Below are 5,851 nucleotides of genomic sequence, written 5' to 3'. Positions count from 1 at the left end.
GAAGAGTAAACTCCCTAACTAAGCCATACACACCCTTAGATACTACCCGGGACACCCCTAGCACTTAACCAAAGTGTTTTCCGCACTTTAGGATGCGTATATGTGTTTAATTAGTATTATATTTACTAATTGTATGTAAACATATGTCATCATATGTTAATAGGTCACTAAGTGTGTTCAAGTCTTTACTTGACACCAAGCACCCAACCGGCACATCCACCCGATCCACTTACAACAGGTGAGTTCAAACCCCTGATTCAACCTTTTAAATGTTTTTACATGCTTTTATGGGGGGATACAAGTTAAAACATGTTAGTTATCATATCAATCATATGTGATTAATAACCCGCATGCACAAGGATTTATCACACTATCAGCTGTTTTACCAAGTATAACACTATAGATGGTTTTCCAAAACGTCTTTACTTGTTTAAATCTTTTCTCAAAAAGTCTCTTGTGCTGTATGTTTTACTTCTAAACCACTTACAACAGTGTCTTAAACAAAGGTTTTCTTTACTTATATTGTTTATCAAATTATATTCTAAACGTGTTTATGAACGGTTTTCAAACTTGTTTTACAAACTGACTTCAAGTCGTATATTTCTTATGTGTAAAAGTTTTCCAAAGTTTCCATAAAAGTTTTCTTTTATGCTTTTATTTCGTTAAATGCATGCCTGTATTTGTATAGTTATATAAATAATGTTTAAAAGACTTAGGAAGGCTAGTTCGCCCTATCTCCTTTTCCTCGTTGGGATGTGGTTTGGTGGGTATCGGATATCCGTCCGAAGGTCGTTTAAACATTAGTTATATATCATGTATGCATATATGGACATAAAATCTCTCTCTCTCTCTCTCTCACTCAGCCAGTACATCGCCTTGAGTAGTAAATGCCTCCCTCTATTATTCATGTTCCTGGAACCCTAGTAACTATTTTAGGAATAGTTAGGAGAATCTATCTCTCTCTATCTCTCACTCTATCTCACTCTATCTCTCTCTCTATCTCTCTCTCTCTATCTCTCTTTCTCTCTCTCTCTCTCTCTTACTTTAGAATGTGACACACTATTTCCCTCTACGACGCTTCATTGCGCCAACGCCGTGTAACCAGAGTCTCCGGGAAGGAGAGAGAACATCATGTGTATAGATCTATACGGGACTGACACTCCCACACCCTGACTACTAGCTACAGTCTACGCCGGTAAGGCCCATGGGTGACATAAAGCCACTACTACTACTGCCACTACCTCTACGCGTGACCTGGAGGGTCATCGGATACTCTATCGTCGATCAGCATGGTTACATACGAGTTCACATTCACCCTTTGTTTTAGACCTTGCTAGCTATATCGTTCATTTGATACTGTCTGGGGTCTGTGTTCCCTTTATTTTAGACCTTGCTAGCTGTATCTTTCATTTGATACTGTCTGGGGTATGTGTTTCTTTGTTTTAGACCTTGCTAGCTGTATCTTTCATTTGATATTGTCTGGGGTCTGTGTTTCTTTGTTTTAGACCTTGCTAACCGTATCGTACATTTGATACCGTCTGGGGTCTGTGTTCCCTTTTGTTAGACTGAGCTAGGCGTATCATTCATTTGATACTCTCCTGGAGTCTATGATTTCTTTTACCTTAGTCAGCAGCATTTTCTGCTGAGGCATATGTTGTTTTCCTAAATGTTTACTAGTGGTATTCTCCTACTTTCTTTAAAGTCAAATACCGTATTTTGGTAATGATAGTATTTAAGGGAAAATTACTCTTTAAAACATAACTCTGTCGAGTCTTGGTAGAAGACTGCTTTTAATTAGAAAATATAGGATTTTCTGGAAAGGACGCTAATACACCGTAGATTCTAAACTACTACTTTTCATAAAGTTATTTTGAATAAAATACTTACTTACATAAATGACACTAAAATACTTATGAAATCACCAGCATTTATAAAAATGTTGATACTCATTTTCAAAATAACTTGTATTCTCAAGTCAGCAATAGACAGGTATATCCCAGGAGCTTTTGGTGAAGACAGTTTAGTACCGAGCTGCATTTATACTATTTCTGTATTACTTTGATGTCTCTATTAAATGTAACTGATGTAAAACTATTACTATTAATGCAATGGTTTTTGTACTTTGATTACTATACTACATATGTTGTGATACTTGACATGACATCATCCACCCCAGAACGTTTCCGCCGTTCTGGTTTTGGGGTGTGACATAAACTCTTTATCAAACTTGTTCTTATATGTCAAACCTTTTCTTTTAACTCTTTTAAACTTATATATTGTCAAAACCATGTCAAATTCATATATAGTTATATAAGTAAGGTTGGAAGGTCGTAGGACTGATAACTCACTTTATTTCCTGTTCCTTGTTTGGTTGTCGACTTAGAGTACCCTGTTGTTTCTCCGAGTGTCGTTTGATCCTTAGTTATATATTATGTATATATGTATAGACATAAAAGCTTTTATCTCAGTTCAACACACTCAGTTATACAAACAACTCTACTAGTAAACTATAATAGGTATAGTTTAGGAAGCCACTACTCACTATTTCTAGTATAATGAAACATACAAAGAGTCGGTTCATACATGAGTCAATACATACTATAAAGAGAAACAGATAGAGAATAGTATAACGAGAAACAATACATACTATAAACAGAAACAGATAGAGAATACTATAACGAGAGACAATACATACTATACACTATACGAAAGAACATACTATGATGAGAAACAAAGAGAACATACTACATACTAGACAGAGAGAACATACACTACACTAGTACATACAATACATATAAAAGAATAATATAACATAAATGTGAGTCACTACTTCGGGGCATGGCATCACTATTATGGCTCATTTTGTAACCAGAGTCTCCTGTAGGGATGATGTGCACAAAAGTACTCACTGATTTTAATATTTATAATCTAACAAACTTAACTAACTATGCACTTATAGGCAGTGTACCTAGTCAGATTACAGTATAGTTTGGGTAAGTCGGGTGTCGATCACATGGAACGGTGTTCTAATTAATTTACTTATATTAAATTAACCTAATTATTAACAAGTTTAAAAGGGGTTTTATCTGATTTTACAAGATCAGATGAACTTAAATCAAATTCAATAAGTAAGAACACACTCTTGTTTAGTTTGAATCCACTTCTTCCTTATGGCTAGCTAACGATTACGAATTATTAAGTTGGTTTTTAGTTGTATTGGTAATTTAGTTCTAACTTTACCAATAATTAACTAATTCATGTCAAACCATGTATGTTCACACATAATTAAACACAGAACTAATTATGAATGTAAATATGCTATGTAAGATTTGTTGTATAAACGCAATTATGGTCACAATACACGTTCTCTAGCATAGCTAAGCTTATTTACTCTAATTACTAACTAAGATTGGTCAATCCTAGCTCTAACAATTTAATGTTCACTAAATCATTAGGTAAACAAATTCATGCAGTTAATGGTCACTTAGCTACACAGAACATGCAATCAAGGAATTGAAGAAACAAACAATAGCATGCTAGGTTATACAAATCAAACACAAGCAATTTTTACCAACTAAACTTAATCCATAAACATTGAACTATTCATAAGTTTGAAGCTTCATCTAGCTAAACAAGAGTAGCTAGATTCAGCTGCTCATCCTAGCAACTAATAAACCAACACAACTTAAAGTAATAGAAAACATGTTCTTATTTAACTAAAATATAAACCTTTATTCTTTTTGGTGTTGAAAACCTTCTTCCAGAACCCTTCTTTCGCTCTGAATCGTCTCCTGGAACTCTTGCCTTCTTCTTCAGTATCGATGGCCATTACGTGAGATTGGGTCTTTACTTCGAGATTCTTCGGGGACAATTTTTCATGAACTAGAGTGGCTAGTTGACCAAATTGTACTTCAAGGTTATGGATGGAGGCTTGCTGATTCTTTATCAAAGTTTGTTGTTCCATAATAGCAGAATCCGTGGCATCGTGTCTCTTTTCCGAAGCTTCCATAAACTTCATCAAAATGGTCTCTAGGTCGGGTTTCTTTTCGGCTGGTGGCTGCTCCTTTTGATAAAAGCCTCGACCTATCTGCCTATACTTCTCTTCTTTTTGCTTCTTATACTCTTCATATGGCAGCCACTCCTTCTTCGGTTTCCTCCAGTCCTCATCAAACGTATCCCCACTAGAGTAGCACACTTGAGCTTTTCTGTTCTCATACTCATCTACATTGCAGTCCTTGGTCAAGTGTGGACCACTGCATCTCTCGCAACCCACTCTTATGGCATGTATCGACTGGTCCATTTGTGTTATCCTTCGATCCATATTATTTAGCATGGCCATCACAGCTGCTATTTCTTCAGTTTGGGCCCCTCCACCGCCTTTGATTCCATCTTGACTAGGGCTGCGGTATTCGCTAGAGTGCTTCGCGAATTCTTCAATTAGCTCCTTGACCTCCCTTGGATTTTTCTTTATCAAAGGTCCTTGAGAATCAAGGAGTTGTCTTGTCATAACGTTGACCCCATCATAAAAGATTAACATCTCTTGCTGCACATTTAGATCATGTTGCGGGCAATTTCTGAGCAAGCCCTTGTACCGCTCCCATGCTTTGTATAATGACTCCCCCGGCTGTTGCTCAAAGTTGGCTATTGCCTTCTTGAGTTTGGCTATCTTGGATGGCGGGCAAAACTGGTCCAGGAATTGCTCACGCATTTGAGCCCAAGTGGTGATTGTACCCGGTGGGAGTGCTTTTAACCACTCCTTAGCAGCTCCTTTGAAAGTGATGGGAAGCATCCTAAGCAAGACTGTGTTTCTGTTGACATTTGGGACATTGAAGTAATCCGCAATGTCGTTGACTTCATCTAGATGCTTAAAAGCATCCTCATGATCTTTCCCGAAAAATGGGATGTCCTTCAGTGCAGTCAATATGTGCCCCTTCAACTCGAATGTGGCAGTGGAAGGTATTGCGGGTTGGACTAAACCGGGACCCACATCTTCTCGGATCCGCTTCTTGTAAGCTCCCATGGACATTTCTTCAATTGCTGCCATCTCTTTCCTTGGCTCGTTCTCGGGTTCGCTCGTGTGTTCTTCAAATTCCGGCTCGGTATCGCTTTCGGACTCGGTTTGGACGGGTGTATGATCCAAATGTTCAAGATTGCTCTTGTGCCTCGCGGATGAACTTGACTCTCCTGTCTTCTTTGCCGACTTCCTAGAAAAATCTGACTTCAATTCTTGTAAGGGCGTCTTTTTCTTGTGAAGTGCAGACTCGGGATCTTCAAGTGGTGGCACCAAGTGTGTGTTTGAGCTTCTGGTCATGAACTCCTGCAACTTACTAAACTAAAAACGTAAAACTGAACTAAAATAAGAAAAACTAACTAACAACTAAAAATTTAGTTTTTTAACTATCCACGTCGTGGCAGGTATCTAGCCACGTCGTGAACTCTGTGACTGACAGAAAAAATTTTATTTTGCTGAAAAATTAACTTTTTGTGGATTTTACTCCACAAGAAGGATCGATTAATTTAATGCAAATAAATAAGCTAAAAAAAACTAAGCCGTTCCCAGGCAACGGCGCCAAAAACTTGATGTGCACAAAAGTACTCACTAATTTTAATATTTACAACCTAACAAACTTAACTAACTATGCACTTATAGGCAGTGTACCTAGTCAGATTACAGTATAGTTTGGGTAAGTCGGGTGTCGATCACAGGGAACGGTGTTCTAATTAATTTACTTATATTAAATTAACCTAATTGTTAACAAGTTTAAAAGGGGTTTTATCTGATTTTACAAGATCAGATGAACTTAAATCAAATTCAATAAGTAAGAACACACTCTTGTTTAGTTTGAATCCA

The 5,851-nt window shown here is 37.1% G+C and overlaps 1 non-coding gene across 1 annotated transcript; it reads left to right on the top strand.

Annotated features, from left to right (window-relative positions):
- Positions 1–4,553: 4,553 nt before the first annotated feature.
- Positions 4,554–4,660, top strand: LOC145096650 (small nucleolar RNA R71). The gene has a single exon (XR_013704023.1). It is a non-coding gene; the product is annotated as a small nucleolar RNA R71 (small nucleolar RNA).
- Positions 4,661–5,851: the final 1,191 nt, after the last annotated feature.

The sequence above is a fragment of the Lactuca serriola genome, chromosome 3, assembly GCF_051521515.1.
Source record: "Lactuca serriola cultivar US96UC23 chromosome 3, Lser_US96UC23_V15, whole genome shotgun sequence".
NCBI lineage: Eukaryota > Viridiplantae > Streptophyta > Magnoliopsida > Asterales > Asteraceae > Lactuca > Lactuca serriola.
Note: the sequence above shows the minus strand (reverse complement) of the source record. Positions and strands in the feature narration are given on the sequence as shown.